This window comes from Anas platyrhynchos, chromosome 17 (assembly GCF_047663525.1).
Source record: "Anas platyrhynchos isolate ZD024472 breed Pekin duck chromosome 17, IASCAAS_PekinDuck_T2T, whole genome shotgun sequence".
Lineage (NCBI taxonomy): Eukaryota > Metazoa > Chordata > Aves > Anseriformes > Anatidae > Anas > Anas platyrhynchos.
In genome coordinates, this window is record NC_092603.1 from 3,039,547 (window position 1) to 3,065,936 (window position 26,390).

General features: G+C 49.2%; 1 non-coding gene across 1 annotated transcript; it reads right to left on the minus strand.

The window, feature by feature from the left end:
* Nucleotides 1–10,057: 10,057 nt before the first annotated feature.
* Nucleotides 10,058–10,210, minus strand: LOC119715495 (5.8S ribosomal RNA). The gene has a single exon (XR_011803914.1). It is a non-coding gene; the product is annotated as a 5.8S ribosomal RNA (ribosomal RNA).
* Between the last annotated feature and the right edge of the window lie 16,180 nt (nt 10,211–26,390).

Sequence of the window (26,390 nt, forward strand, 5' to 3'; positions counted from 1 at the left end):
CAAGAGTTGGACTTGATGATCCTTAAGGGTCCCTTCCAACTCAGGATATTCTATGATTCTATGATTCTAACTGAGATGCAGAAGGAGAGAAGGGGAGGGGGCTCTCTTTTTTATTTCATTAAGCAAAAGAATTTTCATGGTGTCTAGCCAAGTATTATACAGTTCCTTACTTCAGAAGGGAGCTTTTACAACTCCCGCTCCTCAGACGGAACTCCTTGTTTTTATAATACAAAAGACAATGAACAAACATTTATTGTGTATTACACTGCCTAGGTCATAAAATTCCACTAAACAAGTACCTCCCTTAATGCCTGTAGATTGAAGACACTCCTCACACTGTTATCATATGAGAATCACCACCATTAGGGTGAGCCATCTGCACTCAGCCATGAACAGGTGACAAAATGGAGCTTCAGTGCAGCTGGACCTTGGGAATCTCCAGCCTTCATCCAGCAGAAACCCCCTGAAGTTGGCAAGGAGAAGTGGATAGTGTTGCACGTGGGGCAGAATACCTGCATCCATCAGGGCAGGATTGGATGTGAGCAGCTGAGGGGAAGGAGAAAGGCCTGAGGAGAAGGGCCTGGGTGCTACGAGGACACCATAGGAGCCAGTGGGACATGCTGACAGGGAGCAAAGCCAGCTCCTTACGGGGCTGCACTAGAGACAGTGGGGGCCATCCAGACCACTGGAGTTATTGTTGCCCTCGACTCAGTGCTGCCTTGGCTATTTCTGGAGCAGTGTGGCACAGGCTGAGGGCTTCTTTGGCCCTGTGTCGTGCAGGCTCTGGGCAGTAGAGGAGTATGCAGAGACTGCTTGAGGGGTGGTTTCAGTGATGCTGGAGTTTTTCCTCCTAGTAAGAAAGAAAGAAAGAATATCATGAAGGTCATGTTGGCGGGTGGTGAGATGGGGGCTGAGGTGAAATGTTTCTCAAAGAGCAGAGCTGTGGTGCAAGAGATCACCCAGAGGGTGTCTGGATCAGCCCGTGTCTTTGTGTTTCATAGATTACTGAGGGCAGATGGGGAGACATCAGTCAAGGCAGGAAAGGTTTCTGGTGACAACAAGATGAGAAACATGGTGAGTGCTTAAGCCCTACATGGAAACAGGTGTAGACATGGAACAGCATAGGACAGTGTGTGGTGGTTATGGTCAAGGATGTTTTGCAAGATGAAAGCCCCCTACAGAGCCAACAGCTTGGTCTGCTGGGCTCTGGCTCTTGTCTCTCTCAGTGATGCCTACGAGGAGGCACGTCATCCTTAGAGCATTAAGGTCTCAATACCTCCTTATCCCCTTCCAAGAGCCTAGGAGATGACCGCCTGTGGCTTTGTACTTGGCATTGCCAAAGAAACCTTGACACATCGAGGTTTCCTAAACCTCAGGGCCACCTTTCCTTGGCCTCCGTCTCCCCTTCATCACTGCCTGCAGTTTTCTTCTCCAACAAGTCCCTGGGGAGGCTTTGTCTGTAATGTCCCTCAGTGGGACGCATTAGTGCTGCTAGTCTTTGCAGTTTGCATCAGACTAGGACTACTTGAGCAATGATTTCCATTTCCTCTCAGTGCCTGAGGCTCGCGGGCTCTGCCCCGACCCACCAGAGGGGCCATTATAGTGCCTTGGTCTTGAAGTGCGCTGCTGAGCTGTGTTGGGCTCCTGGGATGGAGGGAAGGAGCTCCTGGCAAGCGGACAGCACTGCAGAGAGACAGCTGTACCCAGGAGCGGCTCCTCTGCAAGGTGCAGCAGGGCTGGGGGCACTGCCTGCAGCTGACATGGGGAGCGGAGTGAAGGGGAAGAGTGGTTCATGGTAGCCTGGGATCAGAAGGGAGAAGAGAGGTCACGGGGGGAGAAATCTTCCCAGCCACCTCCCCACAGTAAGTCTCTGGGTGCAGAGCAATGCCGCTGCACACCCTGCCAGGCTCTCCTGGAGCTGGCATATCCCTCAGCTGATGGGAACTGTCAGGAGGACACCCGGTGTTGGAGTTGAAGGTCATGCAGGGCTTGTGTGCTGCAAGGTCAGTGTGAAGGGCCCAAGGACTTCTCTTTCCTGGGCCTGGCTGCAGGCTGTGAAGCCTGGGGTGCAGGGAGGTGTGACCAGGGCTGTGGGGCAGAGCAGGGTCCTGCCGATGCCCATTGGCTACTGCCTGGGCAGGCTGCTCGCAGCCCCACACCACCCCAAGCTGAAGCAGAACTGCCACACCACCCACTGCCAGCAGAATTGCAAGGCAACAGCTACCTGACGGCAATGCAGTTTTTACAGTCTTCTTCTATTCTCCTGACCATGTTCTGGAGCAGTCTGATAGTAATGGAGAAATAACATCAGTATTAGACACTAAGGCTCCCTGAGCGTTGCTGCATGTCCATGAAGCAGCTCACAAAATCCCTTCATATGCCTCAGCCTACAGACAGTACCAACATCACCTTTGTTGTTTCTTGAGGAATTATTTGACCTTCTCCTTATGGCCTGACATCAGGGAGACGTCACTGGCCAGTGGACCTCTCTGATCAGTCCAGATTCTTTTACCTGTTGCTGTAGACCAGGACTGACTGCTGCAGAGCCCATAGCAGACCCCTCTGCTTGTTGCGGCAACCTCAGACACCAACCAGAGGTAAGCCAAGCAGCCGCAGAAAGCTCTTCCTGAAATGAATGAGGCAGTATGTTGTTTGTGTGGTGTTTGTTGAGACATGCAATGGATTTTAGTCAAAGTCCTTAAATTTTGCACTGTCATTTCTTCTTTTGGACAGGTTCCCTTGCTCAGAGGCAGTAAATGTGTAACAGCAGCTCCATCACCGAGTTTCTCCTCCTGGCATTCGCAGACACGCGGGAGCTGCAACTCCTGCACTTTGCACTCTTCCTGGGCTTCTACCTGGCTGCCCTCCTAGGCAATGGCCTCATCCTCACAGCTGTAGCCTGTGATCATCGCCTCCACACCCCCATGTACTTCTTCCTCCTCAACCTTGCACTCCTCGACCTGGGAGGCATCTCCACATCTGTTCTTAAAGCCATGGCAAATTTCCTCTGGGACAACAGGACTATTTCCTATGCAGGATGTGCTGCACAGGTCTTTCTTGTACTCTTTTTCTATTCATCAGAGATTTCCATTCTCACCGTCATGGCCTATGACCGCTACATTGCCATCTGCAAGCCCCTGCATTATGGAACCTTCCTGAGCAGCAGAGCCTGTGCCCCTATGGCAACAGCTGCCTGGGACAGTGGCTTTCTTCACGCTGTGCTGCACACTGCCAGTACATTTTCATTACCCCTTGGCCGTGGCAATGCCCTGCACCAGTTCTTCTGCGAAATTCCCCAGATCCTCAAGCTCTCCTGCTCAGACTCCTACCTAAGGGAAGTTCGAATTACTACTGTCAGTGCTTTTCTTGTGTGTGGGTGTTTTGCTTTCGTGGCTCTGTCTTATGTGCAGATCTTCAGGGCCGTGCTGAGGATCCCCTCCCAGCAGGGACGTCACAAAGCCTTTTCCACATGCCTCCCTCACCTGGCTGTGGTCTCTCTGAATGTCAGCACAGTCTTATTTGCCCACCTGAAGCCCCCCTCCATCTCCTCTCCTTCCCTCGATCTTGTTCTGGCTTTTCTGTATTTGGTGGTGCCTCCAGCATTGAACCCCCTCATCTACAGCATGAGGAACCAGGAGCTCAAGGATGCTGTGTGGAAAATTAAGACTGTGTATATTTCGTAGGTCAGAACTGTCTGACTATTTTTTCACAAATGACTCAAAAGGCTACTCTTGCTACTCCTTGGTATGCAGCCAAGCCTGACCTCTGTTTTTGTGTTGTTGTGTTCTTCTTGTGTTTTCTATGATCTTATGCTGAATGTTTTTTCCCAGTTTTGTTCTTAGAATATTAGACCACAAAGAAATTCTTCATTTTGCTTTTGTATTTAAACAAGTTAAAATGCCTTTTGGTCTTATATCCTTCCTCTGAGACATTTTCTTGTTCTGCACAGGCAGTGTCCGTGTGCAGAGGTGGGGGGGGGGGGGGGTGGAAGAGTCAGGCCCAGCAGCACGGCCAGGGAGCACCTGGTCCATGCAGAGCTGCTCTCTTGCCACTGCCACCCTCTCCTTCTGAGCCCTGCTGGTGGTGTAAGGCCTGGCTGCTCCTGGAGCTTGGTGCCAGTGCTGCTGTGTGGCTATGCTGGGACCGCAGGCAGGGACAGGCAGTGGGTACTTGGGTGACACAGCTGGCCTCCACAACAGCATTTCCATCCTAAAAGGGCCATGACTGAAAGCTCACGTCCTCTTTCAGAGCTGCTGTCAGATCCAAACTTGCCCAGGGAATAGAATCCAAAGAGGCTCTACGCTCTGCCAGGCCGGGCATCTCTGAGTCCCCCAGGGCCACAGAAGAGCCACTGTGGGAGGCGGTCAGTGGCAGGGCCCCCACCAGATGGCTCTGCCCCTCACCCTGTCCAGCATGGCCCTGCAGAGAGCTCCCCCTGCCCCGGGCACCACAGCAGCCTCGTTCTGCAGAGCAGTACCACCAGCTGGGTTGTGGGGAGCATGGCAAAAGGCTGCAGCAATGGCCAGCCAGGCCAGCACAGATGTGCTCACCTGAGAGAGGTTCCCTGGGAGATGGGATGTCCTGGGAGAAGAGAAGGGCCTTCTCCACGTGCAGGGGAGACACGGGAACAGAAACCCTTTGCTGCTGCTGCCAGTAGGCAATTCATATGTTCATGGCGAGAGGTACAGGAGCAAACACAAAGGCCATCTCCTATCTCTAGGGGGGTCATGAGAAGCAGTGGGCAGACAGTGTCTTCAGGTCCCTTCTTTCTAACGGAACAGCTATGGAGCAACTGCCTGAATAGCACAGAATAGGTCAGGGGGAAGGCACCATCAGAGACCATCTAGTCCAAATTACAAGACCTGAATGCAGCTCTGAGATGTGCTTCCTTGAACCCGCGAGCTCCCTGTGCCCTTTCTTCATGCCTTGGGACATCTCAGAAGAGGGCAGAGCAGGGCAATGCACTGCAGGGCTGAAGTGTCTCCCAGCCTCTGGCAGTGGCTGCAGGAGCCAGAGGGACACTGCAAGTGCTGCAGTGCGCTGCCTGTGTGTGCAAGGCAGGGACTCGTGTCTCCAAAAACCGTGTGTATGAGCAGTGCATGAGGCCAGCTCAGATGTGGGCATCTTAAAGAGCCCTGACATTTCTCTGGCTGGGTCTCTAGAAACAACCCCCAGTGTTCCTGTGAGATTTCTCTCACACTCCTTGCACAGGTTCATTGCAAGTACCCCTCTGCCATTTCACACTACCCTGCCTTTCAGGACGAGTGCTGACAGCCAACTGGTGGCTGTTGGTGACAAACAACATGGCTTCACTAAAGACAGATGGTGGATATCAAATCCGGTGGCCTTCTATGACGGGCTTATAGCATTGGTGCAACAACATTTGTTAGTGACATGAACAGTGTGACTGAGTGCAGTCTCAGTGAGGTTGCTGATGACGCCAAGCTCGGTGGTGTAGTTGACATGTGGGAGAGAAGGGATGCCATCCATAGGGACCTGGACAGGCTTGAGAGAGGGGCCTCCTGAGATTCAACAGGGCTAAGTGGGAGTATTAGAACGAGTCTGGACAAGGCCAAAAAGATGACTGAAAGTCTGAAAGACTGAAAGTCTGGGGAACCTTTTCAGTAAAGACAGACTGAGAAAGCTGGTGGTATTCAGCTTGGAGAGACCCTACAGTGGCCTTCCTATACCTAAAGGGGGCCTCAGGGAGTATAGTAATGAGACAAGTAATATTTTACAGCCAAAAGGAGGTACTTTTAAATTAGATATAAGGAAGACATTCTTTCATTTTGGGGTGGTGATCACTGGAACAGGTTTCCCAGGCAAGTTGTGGCTGACCCATCCCTCACATATTTGTGGCCAGAAGCCTCCTTTGCCATAGCAAGGGGGAGAACCCCCCTTGCAAAGCTGCTGCTTAACCTCACCTCTTACCCATGGCACCTCCTCCACACCACAGAGCCCAACCTCAGCTCTCACTTTGCCACAAGCATTCTGCATGAGCACTACAGGGCCTAACTGTACTGCATCCTGCCCTGGCTCTGCCAATCCGCTGGGCAAAGGAGAGGGTGATGACATGAAGGGGATGCATTGGGGTGTGGAACAAGGGGCCTGGCAGAGACTAGGAGTTGAGGGAGAGGACAGGGCAAGGCAGCAAAGGCAGCATAAGTGGTGCTATTTTTGCAGGGCCAGGTCTATGCCTGCAGCCTGAGTGGGGGCAGCAACTGGCAGGAGGCGAGGGGAAGCCAGGAAGCACCTCCCAAGGCCACTTCTAACAGCAGAGAAAAGGCCAGGGCTGAGGGGAGGGGACCAGGCTGGAATGGCAGTGGTGAGGTCCCTGCCGCTCTGTGGCCTGGATGCCCTGCAGGAGATGTGCTGGCCAGCAGGCCTTGTGAGGTCACCCAGTGCATCACAGAGCACCCCAAGGCAGCAGTGATGGCACTGGAGAGGTGGGTGGCAGAGCCCAGCCAAGGGCTGGCTGTGGGCCCCCTCTGTTGCAACCATCTGATGGAGTACGGCAGGAGTAGGGCAGGCAGAGCTCATGGCCACCATGCTCATGGTTACCTTGCCACAGGCTGTGGTAGAGCTTGTGGCATAGCTGCCACATCCCCAGCCCCTCAGAAGGCACCACAGCTGCTGGGACAAAGGCAGAGCTTGATATAGAGCCAAGAGAAAAGGAGGTCATTGATGAGTAAGTTGAACAAGACTGGACCCAGTCTTTTGCACATTTTTGCACGTTAACAGAGAGATGATATAACAGGAGGGAACCTTGAACTACAGCTGAGCTGGGGAAAGAGCTCCTCCACCACACTCAGCACTCGCAGGGGAATTCCATCAGGGCCCACGCACTTCAGGATGCCCAGTTTCTCTACGTGGTTCCTGACCTGAGAATCATCCATCAGGGGGAAGTTTTCCTTGCAGAGGACCTTGTGAAACTCTGGGATTTGGTGAATGCATCTCATTCTGTTTTCCAAGGAGAAGTGAGCCTGTCCTTCCCATCTTGTGATGTTCTGCATCAGGGTCAGAACTACCCTATATATCATAGCAAGCTTGGATCAGACCGTAGAAAGAGCAACCAGGATGAAAAGAACCTGGGCACAATCAGGGATGCCAGCAGTGCTAAATACAGATATGGTCATGTCCACATTGGGATGCTCTAGGAGGAGTGTGTCCACCTATGCAAGGGACTTATCATTTTCTATGACTCCACACTGGTGTGGCCCTAACTGGAAGAGGGCTTCCCAGTTGTGGGGCTCCTTTTCTGAAGGAATGGGGAGTAATGGAGAGGGTTCAGAGGACGTATGCCAAGACAGGGTGAGAATTCTACCCTGTGTGGAGGTTGAGACCTGAGCTTCCTAGGCCTGGTGAAGCACGGGCTCAGGGCACTCATTTTGGAGCTCCTGAGAGCTGGAAATCTGCTTTCAGAGATGATCGCATGTTGCGAAGCACGGACGAAAGCACGACAGACACCAGCAGAGTCAGATCATGCTTCACCATTTTATTGCCCGAATAGCCCATAGTGAACTTTACAGGGGTGGACAGTGTTTCACACAAGATTATTGGTCAAAAGCACTCAGACAAACCGTTAAGAAAATAACACCACCTGCAAAAAAAGAACCCCCCCTTTTGATTAGAAGTTAGGAAAACAACCCCCTTTGTGCTTAACGGTCACGGTCACGTAGCCCTAGTCCTTGAGGCCAGCTGCTGATAACAATATTATCTGAGTTCCTTAATTGGGTGATGTGGGAGTCATTGCAGTGGGAGCTTCTCACAGTTAACTCTGGCAGCTTGGTTTGCTCAGCTACAGCAGGCCCTGAGATTTCTAAGGCCTACCCCTGGTTGTTTAAAGCAAGCTTAGATCGAACAATTATGCCAATTCCCAACAATCGCACATGTTGGGGAGGGAGAAAGAGCATGAGAAAGGAAAGCCGCTATAATCTGCTGTTTTGGAGGTCCGGCGTGGTGATGAGGAGAAGGAAATCCAGTCCAAGGGCGGTGCTGTGGTGACTCAGAGGGAGTCTGGTTCAGCCCATGGCTTTGTGTTTCAGGACAACCTGTGGGGAGATATCTAGGGGTACTGACAGGGCTGGAAGGCCCTGAGAGAAAGGAGCTCTTTGTCGCCTTGGCTTTGGCTTTTGTCTTTGCCACTGGGGCCTATGAGATAACACATTGTGCTCCTGACACTGGAACCATGTGGCCATCTTGCAGCCCTGTGCATTGTGCAGTGTTGTTGTACTTTTGTCCTTTTATTTCCATCGCACACTCCATATCTCACTGCCCCTTGAAGAGCAGTTTGAGGTACAGAAGCTTTCTTCCCAAAGGCTGGGTGTCAGGTCTTTGTGTTTGCATTGTTAAAACACATTGTTTCCTCCGCATCAGGGCCACTTTTACTTTGTCTTTTCCTGCCCATCATCACTGCCTCCCATTTTCTTCTCTAACTAGTCCATAGGGGAGCTGTGGTAGTGATGGTCCCCAGTGGGACCAATTAACAATCCCAGAAACTTCAACATTTCTTCTGGGCTTCCCTTCTTGTGCAGCCTGCACTATCTCCTCTCAGCATCAGAGGTCCATGGACTCAGCACCAAATACACCCTGGGGCCTTGTACACACCTTTTGCTCAGGACCAACTGGCCCATTTTCAACCGCTGTTCACATGGAACCCTGCTCCACTTCGGCCTTCAAAGCTCTCGTTTGAGTAGTTGCTACTATCACTGAGATCTGCACTTCCAGCGGCTCCACCCAGGCCTGTGTCCCAAGCTTTCAGGTGCACCACAGCGGCCCTCCTACTCGTCACGGTGTAGCCCCCAAGGCTCCGCACCGCTGGCAAAAGCCAGGTATGGGCCTGACGCTCCAGTGTGATCCATTTTCAGGGCTAGTAGGTTAGGCAGGTGAGTTGTTACACACTCCTTAGTGGATTCCAACTTCCATCCTGTTATATGGATCAGCCAACACCTTTTCTGGGCTCTGATGAGTGTCGGCATCGGGTGCCTTAACCCGGCGTTCAGTTCATCCTGCAGTGCCAGTTCTGCTTACCAAAAGTGGCCCACTGAGCGCTTGCATTCCACGGCCCGGCTCCACACCAGCGAGCCGGGTGTCTCACCCATTCAAAGAATAGGTTGAGATCGTTTCGGCCCCAAGACCTCTAATCATTCACTTGACCAGGTAAAACTGCCTTGCCCCCGAGCACCAGCTATCCTGAGGGAGACTTCGGAGGGAACCAGCTACTAGATGGTTCAATTAGTCTTTCGCCCCTAGACCCGGGTCGGATGACTGATTTGCATGTCAGGACCACTACGGACCTCCACCAGAGTTTCCTCTGGCTTTGCCCTGCCCAGGCATAGTTCACCATCTTTCGGGTCCTAGCACGGATGCTCATGCTCCACCTCTCCAGTGGTGCAGCAAGACAGGTCGGTGGTGAGTCTGGGGCCCAATGCACAAGCACCCCGGCATCCCACCTCAGCTGGCACGCACCGGCCCTCACCTTCATTGCACCATGGGCTTTCGCACGAGCCACCACCTTGTGCACATGCTAGACTCTTTGGTCCGTGTTTCAAGATGGGTCGGGTGGGTAGCCAATGTCGCTGCAGACCCCAGGTGCCCTCTCATAGCCGCGTCCAGCCCAGCAGCACCACGCAGCTGGGGCACACTGAGCGCAATCTTTCCCCGTCGACAGCGGCTCCGGGGGCCAGCAGGCCCAGCCAACCCCCTGCATGGCTCCAGCAATGAGGACTTGGGCCCTCTGAGAGTGGCACGAGGGATGGGGGCTTTCATACATCACACTTCCCGTGCCCCACTGTGGGACAGGGATTCGGCACTGAGCTCTTCCCTCTTCATTCGTAGTTACTGAGGGAATCCTCGTTAGTTTCTTTTCCTCCACAGACTAATATGCTTAAATTCAGCGGGTCACCACGTCTGACCTGAGGTCATGAACGGAAAAGAACACTCCGCCATCTGACTCACCATGCCAAGCAGACAATGCCACACACCACAGATTGCTCCCCATTTGCCATGAGCTGCCTGGACACACGGAATGTGCCACAGGAAACAGGCATTAGTCAAGCGATGCTCAGACAGGCATAGCCCTGGGAGGAACCCAGGGCTGCAAAGTGTTTTGAAGTGTCAATGATCAGTGTGTCCTGCAATTCATATTAATTCTTGCAGATAGCTGGGTTCTTCATCGATGCATGAGCCAACTGATCCACCACTAAGAGTTGTCTGCCTTTTCGGCACCACCCCACACACATGGAGGGGGCAGGGCCACTCCACGCAGCCCCTTCCAAGGGTACTCCCTGATGGAGCCACGGTTCCCAACCGACACAGACACGACCCCAAACAGCCGCCCCTCTCTTCACGCCAATGCTGGCTGCCGAGCGAAGGTACATAACCGTGGGCCAACAGACAGCACAGCAAGCTGCAACCACAGTGCGGGCGGGTGTCGCCTCCACTGACTGTACGAGCACACATGAAAGAAGGAAGGGGAGACCTGAGCAACAAGGAGGGGAGCCCGTGCTCCCGACGACAACCTGGGCTGACAACCCAGGCTTGCTCTTGGTTCAAGTCTGGTCCAGGTGCCCAATTCAGCCCAGCCTGACGGAGACAGCCGTGTGCCCACTATGCCACCTTGCCCAACACCTCAGTTTGGCCTGTCCCAATGCCAAAGACCTCCACAGCACCACTGCCACTGTGCCTGATGTGGCCACATGAGCCCACACCATCAGTGGGATGGGGCACAACAGACCACCCGATGGCCACCCACACACTGCCACCTTTCCCACAACGGCACACGACAAACCGCCTTCAGCCACCTTCTCCTGCTTTCGTGCTCGTCCTGGCGGCACCTGATGCGGATGCATGGCCGGGCAGCCACCGGGACAGCACCAGAACGGGAGGGCGGCTGGGCTTGCCTTTGGGGGGGGCGCGTCAGGTCGCAGCTCCCCCACGCTCATCCCCGGCAGTCCCCGCGCTCAACCCCCATGGACAGCAAGGCTGGAGAGGGATTCCAATCTGCTCCTCTCTCCACAGTCTGGTTTCGGCAGGGATACGCCGCGTGCGCTCGGCCGCTGTTGGCCACACCTACACTCGGAACGGGCTGAGTCGCGGGTCTCGGCTCCCTGCCCCCATCGAGTGCTCGGCTCGTGTCTGGCACCGGCCATGCATCCGCTCCTTCCATGCCGGCCTTGCCGGCCGCTCCAGGTGAGCCGGTGGGCGGGCCGGAGTAGGGGCATCCCGTCGCCGGTCTCCGCACGGAGGGGAGCCCGGCAGCGGCGGTGGCACTGGCCGGCGGCAGACGAGCGGGTGGGACAACCGATCCCCACCCTACTGCCAACTTCTGCGGCCAGAGAACACGAGTAGACCTGCTGACCACAGGAGGACCTGGCAACCGCAGGTGGAGATGGTGAGACCTGCCGTCCGGGACCGAACACAGTCGATCTGCCTTTCTTCGCTTTTCATACACGCCGTTCCGGGACTTTTCGGGCCTTTCAGGGGCTTTCCGGAACTTTTCGGTGTTTTTCGTGTGGACGGAACCACTCGGGAATCGCTTGACAGACCGACAGATGGGCGCGTAGCCTTTGGAAACGCGCGCGTCCGTCGATGCCAGGTAGACCCCGACGCCGTTCTCACAGCTGTCCTGGCAGCGACGCCTCGCGGTCGCCATGGGCTATGCAAGTATGGCGACCGCGCCCGGGTAGACCTGGCGGCCGCAGGAGGAGGCAGGGAGACCTGATGGCTGTCGTCTGCAACAGGTACACGGCGCCCGCGGCACCCCGAGGCGGGGAAGACCTGCTGGCCGGGACAGAACACCGTCGATTTGCCTTTCTCTGCTCTTCATACAGGTCCTTTCGAATCTTTCGTGCCTTTCCAGGTCTTTTCGGGTCATTTCAATGCTTTTCGTGTGGATGGACCCACTCGGGAATCACTTTACTGACTGACTGATGGATTCATTTGCATGCGTGTGCTCAGTCTCATAGGTAGCGATCCACCCACCGTTGACCAAGAGACCTAGACCTCTGAGTTGCCGTTGGCAAATCGAAACTGCTAAAAACACAACCCACCGACTAAAGCAAGCCACAGGCCTCGACTCCTGTCACGGTGGACTCCGAGGTGGGGCGGAAGCAGGGGAACAGGTACATGGGGGAGAAGTGCTATCTCACTCGGGCCGCCAGGTCTACCTGCCACCACTGCCACGGAGACAGCAGGAGGGCTGTCTACAAGCTGCCTGGTTTTGCTTCACTTTGCTTTGTATTTGGACTGAGCTACTGAGGAATCATTTTTCCCATCACCCGATGGCTGAGTTGCCACAGACACGCATCCACACGCAAGCACGGGGACACACAAACCGCTGAGTCGCGCAGGTTTTCGAGCCACTAGTACCCGAGTGAGAGCCCCTGAAGTGAGAGTGAGCGGCAGCGGGGTCCTCGGGCTCGAAGGGCGGTGGACTAGGAGGAGGGGCGCAGGCGGGGGACGGGTCTGTCAGAGCCAGAACCGCTATCAGAAACCGGCCGCCAGGTCTACGCGGCGCCACTGGGACGGAGCTGGAGTTTCCACCCTTTGGCGTGCTTTTTCTGGCAGCACGCCAAAAGGTGGAAACCTTTTTTTTTTCTGCTTTCCTCTGCTTTGCTTTTCCTTGCACTGCATTGCTTTGCTCTGCTTTTCTGTGCTAGGCTTCATTTGCGGACTGTCCCACCCATTTTGCCAATGGGTCAATAGATGCATTTACACACACATACATGATTAGTCCAACAGGTTGGTGAGCTGCTAGTGTCCAAGCGAGAGCCCCTGGTGTCAGAGCAGCCAGCGGCCCGAGGCAACTGGGGGCCATGGCCATGCTCTCCTAGCCTCCTCAAACAGCGCTGGCACGGGCTCCCTGCCCACCTCCCCGTAGCCCAGCAACTGGTCCCAATTCATGTGGGACGGCTGGGGGGGTGCATTTTCGATCGACACTATGTAACTACATTTGGCTTTTCACTGCACTGCTCTGCTTTCCTTTTTTTTTCCTTGCGCCACTTTGCTTTGTTTTTTGTGGTGCTATTTTGCTTTTCCTTGTACTGCTTTGCTTTGTCTTGCAAGGCTGTGGTTCGCTTTGCTGTTTTCTTCTTTGCAGTGTTAGGCTTCTTTTGCAGGCTTCTTTTGCAGTGTCCCACCAATTTTGCTGATGGGTCAATGGATGCATTTGCATACACAGAGACATGCTAGGTCACACAGGTTGGACTCCCCACAGCCCAGCAATCATCCCCTCGGAGCTGGCAGGTGGGGACAGGGTGTCTATTCCATGGCCCCCACTGTCCAGCAAGCCACCAGGTGGATCCCGTTCCTATTTGTCTGGGGAGGGTAGGGGGTGAGAATGAAAATAAGTAACTACTCGATTCCTAAAACTAAAGCAGAAAATAGGCAACATAAATTATTCTTATTATTACTATTTCTGCTTGACTTTGCTTTTCCTGATGCTGCTTTTCTTTTCCTAGCAGGGCTTTACTTTGGCTTGCTTTGCTTTTCTTTGCATTGCTCTGCTCTGCTTTGCTGTGCTAGGCTTCTTTTGCAGACTGTCCCATTGATTTTGCCGATGAGTCAATTTATATATTTATGAACACATAAATATAGATGCACAACTTGGCCTACCCACAGCCCAGCAACTGTCCCTTCATAGTTGGCAGGTTGGAGCAGCAGGCCTGGCCACCTGACATGATCTATTTTGTGACCCCAGCCATGCAGCGAGTTGCCATGTGGGGCCCACAGCTATTCTACTTGGGATAGTTTTGGGTGAAGTTTTCAATGACAATAACTAGATGATTCCCAAAACTACAGTGGAAGAAAGGCAACAATAAATAAATATTAAACCAGCTAAAGCAAGACATGGTTCTTGCCTCCTGTCACGATGGACTATGAAGTGTGAAGCAGTCCAGGGACTGTGCAAGCAGGGTACAGTCACTGTCCAGCTCTGGCCACGAGCTGTAACTGGCATGAGGGCCCTCTGGTCTTTCCCCCACAGACTCTTGGAACTGACAGGAGGGCTGGCCTCCAGCTGCTTACATTTGCTTCGCTTCTCTTTGTTTTTCCTTGCTCTGCTTTGCTTTGTTTTTCCTGGCACAGTTTTGCTTTTCTTTCCTTCTCTACTTTCCTTTCCTGCTCTTGCCCCTGCTTTGCTTTGCCTCAGATTGCTTTGATTTGACTTGATTTGATTTGTCTTTCCTGGCAATCCTTTGCTTCTCCTTGTGCTACTTTCCTTTGCTTTGCCTTGCCTGGCCCTGCTTTGCTTTGCTTTTCCTGGCTCTCCTTTGCCCTTCCTGGCCCTGATTTCCTTGGTTTTCCTGTCCCAGCTTTGCTTTATTTTCCTTTGCTTTTCTTGTGATGCACGGAAACAAACTTTAGAACTCAAGGAGGGTTATAAAGCAGGTATGTTTACTGCTGCACTGGGTGCAAGGGGGATCACTCCTCCTATCTTGCACACCAAGGGTTACTACCAGGGTGCTTATATTGATGAGATATATGCATATTCATTTCACTTCTCACACACACACACACATATACGTCTCTTGCATATTTGTTAGATATCCAAAGAGTCATTAACATAGGTTCCCGCTCCTATTTGCATGCACACTATAGTCCTCGGGTGGTCATCCGGCATACTCTGGTGGTCTTTTGAAGAAGGCCAGAAGTCTTCCTCACTGCTAAGCTTTTGACCCTTCCTCTCATTTTCAAACTTCAGCAGTTCTTGATGGTCAGTCAGTTCTTGATGGTTACCTTTAGGGTCATCCTGTCCTTGTGGTCAATCCAGAGAAGGGCAATGAAGCTGGTGAGTGGTCTGGAGAACAAGTCCTATGAGGAGCGGCTGAGGGAGCTGGGATTGTTCAGCCTGGAGAAAAGGAGGCTCAGGGGCAACCTTATTGCTCTCTATAGGTACCTTACAGAAGGTTGTAGAGAGGTGGGGCTTGGTCTGTTGTCCCACATGCCTGGCGACAGGACAAGGGGGAATGAGCTAAAGTTGCACCAGGGAAGGTTAACGTTGGATATTAAGAAAAACTTCTTTACCAAAAAGGTTGTTAGACACTGGAACAGGCTGCCCAGGGAAGTGGTTGAGTCATCATCCCTGGAGGTCTTTAAGACGTTTAGATGTAGAGCTTAGTGATATGGTTTAGTGGAGGACTTGTCAGTGTTAGGTCAGAGGTTGGACTCGGGGATCTTGGAGGTCTCTTCCAACCTAGACAATTCTGTGATTTTGTAATATACAACATACTTCCTGTTTCATTCCCGTCCTTGTGGCTGACAACACTCTTCCCGTCTCAGTCCTGTCCTTATGGTTGATTTACAAAATATATCTGTGTGTGTGCATGTGTGTTGGTTTTATTCAGGTGCGCAGCTGAGCTCCACCATGGCTGCTCTCAAATACAACACGAAGAGCTCCAGGTTTGAGATAAGGACGATTTAATTAAAGGGAAAAGGGAGAGCGGGAGGGGGAAAGAGGCAAAATTAAAAAAAAAAAAAAAAAAAGTCCATACAGAAGCACAGAGAGAGAAAAGCAGTTAATGTCTGCTTCCCATAGGTGAGTGATGTTCAGCCACGTCCTGGGAAGCAGGGCCTCAATATGCATAGTGGTTGTTCAGGAGGACAGACACTTCCACCACAAGAATCCCCTCCCCCTCTTCCCTTTTCCCACTTTTCATTGCTGAGTGTGACATCATACGGCATGGAATGTCCCCTTGGTTGGTTTAGGTCAGCTACCCTGGTGATGTTTCTTTCTCACTTTTTTTGCCCGCCCCCTAGGAGGGTTAGAGAGAGTCCTGATGTTGTGCCAGCACTGCTCAGCAGCAGACACAACACTGGTGTGATACCACTGCTGTTCTAGCTCCAAGTGCAGGGCACAGCACTGTATGGGCTGCTGCAGGGAAAGTTAACTCCATCCCAGCCAGACCCAGCACATAGTGTCAGCTAAAATTTTCAAAAACAGCACTGTGTGACTTATGTAGATCTGCTATAGCTCTACAGTTAACCTGTTAGCATCTATTTCTGACTTCAATCCCTCTCCCCCCTTTTCTAAACCATTAGTAAATTCTTTTATTTATTTCTACAAAATACTATTTTTTTCTAAACACTTCCTAAAGTACTTTCCTGATTCTGTCTTCTGACAAAGTTGATGCTTTTTCCAGGATTCATAGTTGGTTAGGTCATTTTTACTACAAACAAATAAAACACTTTAGCAACAGACATATCAGAACTCCTAAGATGATTAATAAAATTAATAATACAAATAATTGTTTTAGCCAGGTGAAATTGGGCAACCATGAGGTTAATTTATCCCACAACTCTTAAGTCCCCAAGTAGATCCATCCTGAGATAGTTGATGGAGAACCTTGGCATGTTCCCAAATTTTCTGAATGTTGGTCTCTATTTCCCTAGATTCGTCAACATAGGTGCAACAACTGGTATTGATTAATGTACAGACTCCTCCTACATTGGCTGTTACGATATCGAGGGACATCCTGTTCTGCATTACTACTACTTTCAAGGACTGTAGTTCTTTGTCCAGGCAAAAGAGAGCATCGGCAGTGAAATTTGCTATTATTTCCATCTCAGCCAAAATATTCACTATGGTCCTTTCTAACAGATACACACCTAATGAAGGAATTAATGCCCTAACAAAGCTGTGATATCCTGCATTGTATCTGACTAGGGGGTTGGTAGAGGTTTGTTTTTTAATTTTCTCCATGTGCCTCATACTATTCTTTTCAAGTCTCTTTTACTGAACATATGCAAAGGGAGGGGGAGGGAGGTGTGCAGGGCTAAGTGACCCATAATACAATCCCCAATCCAATTTCTAGGTAACTAGAAATTGATTCGGGACAAGCAACGCAGGCATAGCGACCAAAGGGAACCCTGCTGAACAAATCAAGTTGACAGCAGGACTGCAGCTTCCACCCTGGGACCACACCTAACCCCAGGTGAGCAGCGGGCAGAAGTATGGGGGCGAACCTATCGGCTGAGGAGGAGGCAATAGTGAAATTGTTGAGCAAACTTAGAGAAAAGAGGGATAAAGTATGATGCATATAAACTGAAACTACTGCTAATGTTTTTGCAAAAAACCACTGCCCTGTCAAGTGTATTGGCAGTGTTTGATGTAGCTACTTGAGATCATGCAGGGACTATTTTTTGGGATGCCGCTTCTCGGGGAAATACCACAGCAGTGGAGTTAATGACGACTTGGCGTTTAGGAACTGAAACATTAAGAGTTTGGTGGGCAGAAAAAAAGGTACAAACTGCAGTGGCACAGGCAAGCGAAGCACAAGGTGGCGCTTGTGCACCGACAGAAAAGACCAACCTGATTGATATTGAAAGGAAGCAGAAACAAGCCCTAGCCCATTTCCTCCACCTTTGCCACCATCGGCGACCCTGATAGGGGATGTTTCTATGCCCTCCATTTCTTCCCAAAGCAACCCCCCTCGATCAAGTAAAGATTTTGACCCTTGCAAGCGCTGGGACAATATATGCTGAGAGGCACTGAGAGATGGGGACCTGATAGGCACAGCCTTTCCAGTAACAGTACAGAATAATGGGCCAAATGAGTATAACGCTTTTCAGTGGGACTTGATAAAAGAACTGAGAAAAACAGTCATGACCAACCGATTGCATGCACCTGTCACCCAATCACTATTAGAAAATGTGATGACAGGTCAGTTGCTAGTTCCGTATGATTGTCACCAAATAGCCACTATGATCCTCACCCCGACTCAGAAATTGTTATGGGAACAGAAATGGAGAGAACTGTGTGAGATAGCGGCACTGCAGAATTTAGAAAGAACATTAGGCGACCCTCTTATGGGTGCAGGGCTTCCTCAGTTTATGGGGACTGAGCTGTTAATAGACCCACGATTACAAGTTCGGCTCAATGATGCCATCTTGCGACAGTCAGCCTAACTAGCATTATAAGCCTTGCTGAAACTGCCAGAAGCATGAAGGAGCCAGCCTTCTTTTAGTAGCATACAATAAGGAGTCAATGAACCTTATATGTAATTTATAGATAGATTGAGGGATTCACTGAACAAGCAAATAGATAATCATGAAGCTAAAGAGGCTCTCATACTGAAACTGGCGATTGAAAACGCTAACACAGATTGTAAAAAGATTCTGCAATCCATGTCTAATGGGACAACCTTGGTACAAATGATAGAGGCTTGCAGTCGTGTGGGGTATGTTGAACACCATACGACCACACTAGCCAGTGCGTTCGCTGCAGCATTAGCAAAGGGCAATGATAAACGATGTTTTTGGTGTCAAGAGATAGGACTTTTTGCTCACAGAAAGGAGGGGGCTCTGTGGTGGCGACAAGTTCAGCCCCTCCTGGTGTCTGTCTTCACTGCAAAAAGGAATAGCACTGGGCCAGCCAGTGCCGCTTGAAGTATAATGCAGAGGGCCAAACCTTACAACTGTGGAAAGGAAAGGGGAAGCCAAGCACAGGGCGGGGGCACACAATGACACGAGTACCCCGTGGGGCTGGCCAACTCCAAATGCTATGCAAGCTGCCTCTTGAGTCATGATGACATCCGTAGTGGCTCCCTCGCAAAACCCCCTGAATGCGTCACCATGGGTTCCCTCTCCGCCAAAATCCGAGGAAGTGCCAGAGTGGATCTCTCCACAAAAGTAGATGGCACTGTGTGGGATAACAAGGTCCAAAACTACCATTGAATGTCAAGGGACTGATAGGGGAAGGATGCAGTGCTATATTATTGGGACGATCCAGTACCACTCTGACAGGACTTTTTGTGCTACCAGGGGTGATGAATCCCGATTATGAAGGCATAATACACACAATGGTTTGGACACCTCCCCTCCAGTACATGTCCCTGCTGGGACACGGCTAGCTCAACTGATACTATTTAAAGCTATAGTTCCCTGTACAGAAAATAATACATGGGGTGATGCAGGGTTTGGATCAACAGGACAACCAAAAATCCTCTGGGCAACCACTCTCGCCACCTCAAGGCCTATGATGACTTTAACATTTTATTATCCAAAACCGACACAGACTACTCAGGCGTTATTTCTATGTTGGTGGACACTGGGGCTGATGTCACGGTTATAGCCATAAAGGACTGGCCAAAGGACTGGACTTTAGAATCGACAATGAAGGGACTTGTAGGAATAGGAGAACCATTGCAAGCCTATTAGTACAAATACATGCTAACAATCAAAACACAAGAAGGCTCTAACTTTTCTATACACCTGTATGCTGCTCTCATCCCAGTTAACCTTCTTGGCAGAGACATGATGGCACAAGGAGACTTCACTGTGAGATGACCTGAAAATTTTCGGCCATTGGAAAGTGACTGACAATGAAACTCACCTGGAAAACTGAAAAGCCAGTGTGGATGGATCAGTGGCCACCCCTGCAGAAAAGGTCACAGCATTACAAGAACTTGTTCAGGAGTGCTGCAGGAAGCACGGCCGAAAGCACGACAGACACCAGTAGAGTCAGATCATGCTCCTTTTTATTGCCCGAATAGCCTAACTTTTATAGAGAACTTAAAAGGGGTGAACAGTGTTTCACACAAGATTATTGGTCAAAAGCACTCAGACAAACAACCAGAAGAAAACAACCTCACCTGCAAGAAAACAACCCCTTGTGATTAGCACTCACATAGACCTTGTCCTTGAAGCCAGGTTCTGGTAACAATATTTTTCTGAATTCCTCAATTGGGCGATGTGGGAACACTGTCATGGGAACTTCTCATAGTTGCCCTGGTAGCTTGGTTTGCTCAGCTACAGCAAGCCATGGGATTTTTGCTGTTTCAAGAAATCCCTCAACACAGGAGCAATTGAAAGCAGGACACATAGTCCCAACCACCAGTCCATGGAACTCACCCAAGTTCGTAATTAAAAAGAAGAGTGGGAAATGGAGATTACTACACGACTTAAGAAAAATAAATGAGGTCATGGAAAAAATGGGAACTCTCCAACCAGGTTTGCCTTCTCCCACCATGATTCCGCGTAACTGGAATATTATTATTGTTGATCTCAAGGACTGTTTATTTACCATTCCACTCCACCCTAAGGATGCACCGCGATTTGCATTTTCGGTACCAAAAATAAACAAAAGCGAACCCATGGATAGATATCACTGGTCTGTTCTTCCACAAGCGATGAGGAATTCTCCAACTATATGTCAAACGTACGTTGCTAAAGCTCTGGCCCCTATTAGAAAACAATATCCCGAGACCTATATTTATCATTACATGGATGATATATTGGTAGCGTTTCATACAGAACCATTAACCCATGAAATAATTCAGAGGTTGAGACAAGAACTGCAAACATAGGGGTTGCAGATAGCCCCCGAGAAAATCCAAGTAGAAGCACCATGGAAATACCTGGGCTGGAAAATCTTACGACAAACCATTCAACCCATTAGCATCGCACAAGAAGTTAAGACATTGAATGATCTACAGAAGCTTATTGGTAATTAATTGGATACGAAACTATTGTGGAATTAATAATCAAGTATTATCACCATTGTTCGATCTCCTGAAAGGTGACAATGATATCAACATGCCTCGGCAACCGACAGGAAGCAAAGACAGCACTGAGTCACATAGAAGGAGAACTCAGGAAGCAGCAATGTCACCGATGAGTAGGATTGCCTATTCAGCTTTATTTGTGTAACCAGGACCTGCAACCCCCCAGCTCTTATAGCACAATGGGATCCAAATGCCCTCGATCCATTATTCTTGTTGAAATGGGTATTTCTGCCACAGCAACCCACAAAGACACGAGCAACAAGAGTAGAAATGTTTGCGGCCTTAATAAAAAGGGACAGGGAAAGAATTGTTAAAATAGCCAGAATTGAGCCTGAAACCATCGTAATACCCATTGTGAAGGAATATCTTGATTGGTGCCTGCAAAACAGCCTGGAAATGCAGCTGGCTTTCATGGGCTTTACTGGATGAGTGGACATACACCTCCCCTCTCACAAATTGATTATATTTTATAATAATATAAGAACTGAACCAAAACCACTATATCAATGGCAAACAGTACAAGGCCAAACTGTTTTTACTGATGGGTCGGGGAAGACACGGAAAGCAGTTGTTACATGGGAGAAAAATGGACAATGGCAGCACATGATCGATGTGGTACAGGGCTCCCCCCAAATCATAGAACTACATGCTATTATTATGGCCTTTAAAAATTGGTCCAATAAACCGCTAAACATTGTGGCGGATTCGCAATATGCTGTAGGAGTAGTACAATGAATAGAAAGGGCACAAATACGCTACATTCAGAATGAGATGCTGGTTTTAAAATTTAAAGAGCTCCTATTCCTTGTTGAGTGACGTCTGTACCCGTATTGTGTGATACATGTTCGCGGTCATACTGCGCTACCGGGGATTTTCACTGAGGGCAACACTCGAGCTGATCTTTTAACCAATTTGGCCATACAACTCCCAGTCCCTAATAAACTACTTCAAGCTCACACCTCCCATCAATTCTTTCAGCAGTCTGCTGGACCATTGGCCAAGCAATTCTCTATTCCACTAGGAGATGCAAAACTTATTATACAAACTTGCCCTGACTGCCAACAGCTACAAGGACTTTCACAGGAAGTGAATCCTAGAGGTCTTAGCTCACTACAGCTTTGGCAAACTGATGTGACACATGTTCCTGAATTCGGCAGATTGAAATATGTCCATGTATCTATAGATACTTTCTCACATGCTCTATGGGCAACTCCCCTGAGTGGGGAAACAAGCAGACATGTTCAGGCACACTTTCGACTTGCCTTTGTAACTTTAGGCATTCCCCTAGAGATCAAAACTGATAACAGACCCACGTACGTCAGTAGCTCCATGAAAAAGTTTTTTCACACATGGGGTATAACCCACAAAATGGAAATCCCCCACTCTCCAACAGGACAAGCTATAGTAGAACACACACACAGAATGCTTTAATCTTTGTTAGAAAAACAAAAACAAAACAAAACAAAAAAAAAGGAAACAATGGAAACACCACAAAACAGAATAGCAAAAGTGCTATATGTGATGAACCACCTAACCATGCCTTTTTCACATGAAAAAATATCCCCGATAATAAAGCATTTTGGGGCACAAAAAACAGTCCTCACCTCGTTATATGAAGAAAGACCATTAGTCAAAATACATGTACTTAGTCTCAATACTGGGGCGTGGGAGGGACCATACTCTTTAATAACTTGGGGCTGAGGATATGTTTGTGTTTCCACAGAAGGAGCACCAAAATGGATTCAGCATGAGCAGTACGACCCTGGTTGGAACCATCATTCTCTTCAGACTCTGCGGCCTCGGAAGGTCCTGGGTCTCCATCCAGCCTTAACGAAACATCTGGGTCACCCTCACCAACATGACAGGGCAAGAGCATATCTGCCTGTCCATGGCGATTGCATATAACCCATTTACGATGTGCTAGTCAGCACACCACTAAGAGAGGAGCATCTGAGTGACATCATCAACAGCACCAGTAGCAGAAGCTTTCTCGTCCACAGATGGAACAACTCCAGTCCAGGGAACGCCAGCAAGGAAACGATGAATAATTGGGATGGCTGGGCACCATACCTTCCTCAAACAACACTGGAACCGCAAGAACTCAACATTCTAGGTTGTGTTAATGCACCAGCCTGTATAAGGTTTAACTATATGGGTAGTAACCTCACAGCAATCGATGTCACACCTGGACTAGGAATATACCGCAATGAATCAATGTGGTGCAACTACACTTCTCCTAATGTGTCTAGATCCTCAAATGCACCGCTAGCACTGCCACCCGGAGTGTTCCTCTTCTGTGGTGACAGAGCATAGCAGGGTACTCCATTGTATATCAAAGGAGGACCATGTATGCTTGGTCAGTTAACCTTACTAACACCTAATACGTTAATGATACTAAATATTACAAAACACCTCAGGCACACTAAACGATCTGTTCAGCATTATCAGGAGAATTGCAAAGACAATCTCGATTTCTGGCAAGCAGATAAAGTCATCACTGCTTCGTTTTTCGTGCCTGGTGTTGCTGCTGCTCAAGCGCTGACAACACTTAACAAATTAGAATGCTGGCTGGCTAAGCAAACCAATGCAACCTCTGCAGCATTGAGTGCATTATTAACCAACACTGACTCTGTTAGACATACAACGCTGCAGAACAGGACCGCAATAGATTTCCTATTGTTAGGACAAGGTCATTGGTGTGACGAAGGCATGTGTTGAACTTAAGTGACCATTCTCAGTCGATTCACCAACAATTATCCAAACTCAAGGAGCTCACAGACAAGTTAACAAGTAGCACGTGGGGGTTGGAATCATGGTTGCAAAGCCTGGGAATAGGGGGATGGTTGAGAGAACTTATAAGAGGAGCACTTGTAGTGCTGATTAAGGTAATTGTGATTCTGTTAGTCGTACCATGCCTATTTCAATGCTTACAAAGAATGTTTTTACACTCAGTGCAATCAGCTTGGCTCATAGAAACACAAAAAGGGGGAATTATGGAAGCTCAGTTTGGAAGCCAGTGGAATCTGCTAAACACAAAAATAAAGTAGTTAGTAGAAAAATGCAAGATAAAGTACAAGACAAGTAGCACAAGGTCAAAGAAGAAGTAATAATTGAGGAGTTGAGAAAACAACCAGCACAAGCAGTCCGCATGACAACAAATCAACGAGCAGAATAAGAGCGTGATAGTTGCCTGAACACTAGTATAGCCACCAATGAGCAAGCTTGCCAAGTAGCATAACTGGCACATGCAGAGATGTTAAGGGTATAAAATGCAAGAATGTATACTCAATAAACGCTTCAGTTGCACACCAGCCTGGAGTCGTGTGATAAATTCCCTTCAGCTGAGTATTTACCTTTGGCCTATTTAACTCTTTCGGTAATATGATCTCTGACCAATTTTCATTCAGCCCTAATTTGGGTAGGAGACATTGTATTTCATAAATGGGACAGTGGAGTTTATCAGTACCATCTAGTCAGTTACTTGTTCCATAGTACTGTTCTTTGTCTTGCAAATATAAGAGGTATCATGCAGTGCATGCTGGTCCAGTTCAGTCCAATTATTTACTGGGACTCCAAGGAATGAGGAGGCAAAGTTACCAGCTTGTCCACATACACAAAAATCACTAATATTAGTATACTTTACAATGTTTTTCACAACTGAATCATACATGTTAGCATCAAAAGCCACATCAGACATGCTAATTAAAGCTGTAATTACAAAGAACCAAACTAATGTCTTCACAAATGAAGTCTTAAAGGTCCAGGTGCTGTTGACCTACATTGTGGTTTAGTGGCCTTCTTGACTCTGGTATGGTGAATCCAGGATGCTTGTTCCTTGATCTTTATAGCCATGTGAGAGGTCAGTAGTACTTGGAAGGGATCCTCACAGTTCAGTCGCAAAGGTGTATCTGCAAAAGACCTAACATATACATAATCTCTGGGTTCAATATTATGCACGGGTCCATCTAACCCATGAGCTCTAGTTCCCAAGACTAATTTCTCTACTTCCCAGAGCTGTTTCTGCAGGCTTATTATATAATCTATCAATATCTTGCTGCTGGTCTGAGTTGATATTCCAAACTATACCATACAGGGCCTTCTGTACACTATTTCGAAAGAACTCAACCCCTCCTTGATCCTGGGCTTAGTCCTGGTTCTCACAAGTGCTAGAGACAATGACTGAGGCCAGGACAAACTGGCCTCATGTCCTAATTTTACAATCTGTAGGTAAATTAGAATCACAGAGTCACAGAATCACAGAATCGTCTAGGTTAGAAGAGACCTCCAAGATCACCGAGTCCAACCTCTGACCACTCACTGGTTAGTGACTGACACTAACCAGTCCTCCACTAAACCTTATCACTAAGCTCTACATCTAAACATCTTAGTGGTTGACCACTCGATTGAGGGTTATATAAGGTATGTAGTTGCCAATCTACTCCCAGAAGCTTACTGACTTGTTAAACGACCTTCACAATGAAGTGATGAAATGATCCGATGAAATTACCACACGAACCCCAAATTTCAGTAATATTTCTCATAACAATGCCTTGGGTATATCCTTAGCCTTGTTAGTTTGTCAAGGTGTCCTGGTTTCAGCTAGGATAGAGTTATTTTTCCTCATACTAGCTAGTATGGTGCTGTGTTTAGGATTTAGAACGAGAATAATGCTGATAACACACTGATGTTTTAAATGTTGCAGAGCAGTGCTTACGCTAAGCCAAGGACTTTTCAGCTTTTCACACTGTCCTGCCAGCACGCAGGCTGTGGGTGCAGCTGTAGCTTGGAGAGGACAGACCCAGGACAGCTGACCCAAACTGGCCAAAGGGGAATTCCACACCATCTGACATCATGCTGAACAATTAATACGGGGTAGCTGGCCAGGGTGGGGGGGACCAGCTTGGGAATAGGTTGGGCATCAGTCAGCGGGTGGTAGGCAATTGTATTGTGCATCACTTGTTTTGTACATATTATTGTTGTTATTATTATTATTATTATCCTTTCTTTCCTCTCCTAATAAACTGTCTTTATGTCAACCCACAGGTTTTCATTTCTTTCTAATTCTCTCCCACCATCCCAGAGAGGGAGAAGAGAGGGGGAGCGAACGGCTGTGTTAAATCATAACAGCATAGAGGCCTGTTGTGTGAGGGGTTTCATAAAGGCTCCCAAAAGGAGTTCAGATCTACCCAAAGCCTTCTGCTGGGAGCATTTTTGATGGGAGAAATTGGCAACATACATGTTTTTTAGAGTTATAATGAGTGTTAGGGTTAGGGTTACAGTTAGGGTTGTTTGGAAAGAGAGAAAGCGCAGAGCCTTTGTGTGTGGGGTTGTGTAAAGGCTCCCCAAGGGAGTTCAGGTCTAATCAAATGCTTCCGTTGGGAGCACTTTCTGATGGGAGGAATTGGTAATGTACTTTTTTTTTATAGTCATAATTAGGGTTAGGCCACTAGATTACAGGAAGTGTCCTTATTTTCCCTCACGGTTTCAACAGCAGGCTCGTAGGACACCCTACAGTGCCTTGGGAGACCTGTAGGGCTCCTAGAGGACACTGGGGGTCACTGGGAGGCTCTCTGGGGAAGCTAGAGGGCACTGGGTGGCCATGTAGACCTATGGAGTATCTAGAGTGCAAAGGAGGACCACAAGAGGCCTCCAGTGTGTGCCCAAGATTGCACTAGAGAGCCCTGCAAGGCATCCAGAGGCCTCTAGACTCCAGGTAGAGTCCTTATTTTGCCTCTACAGTTCAGTATCAGGCTCTAAGGACACCTTAGAGTGCCCAGGGAGACCCCTAGAGCATCCTAGAGGACACTGGAGGTCACAGGAAGGCTTTCCAGGGAAGCTAGAGGGTACTGGGTGGCTCTGGTAGACCTACAGAGGATCTAGAGTGCAGCA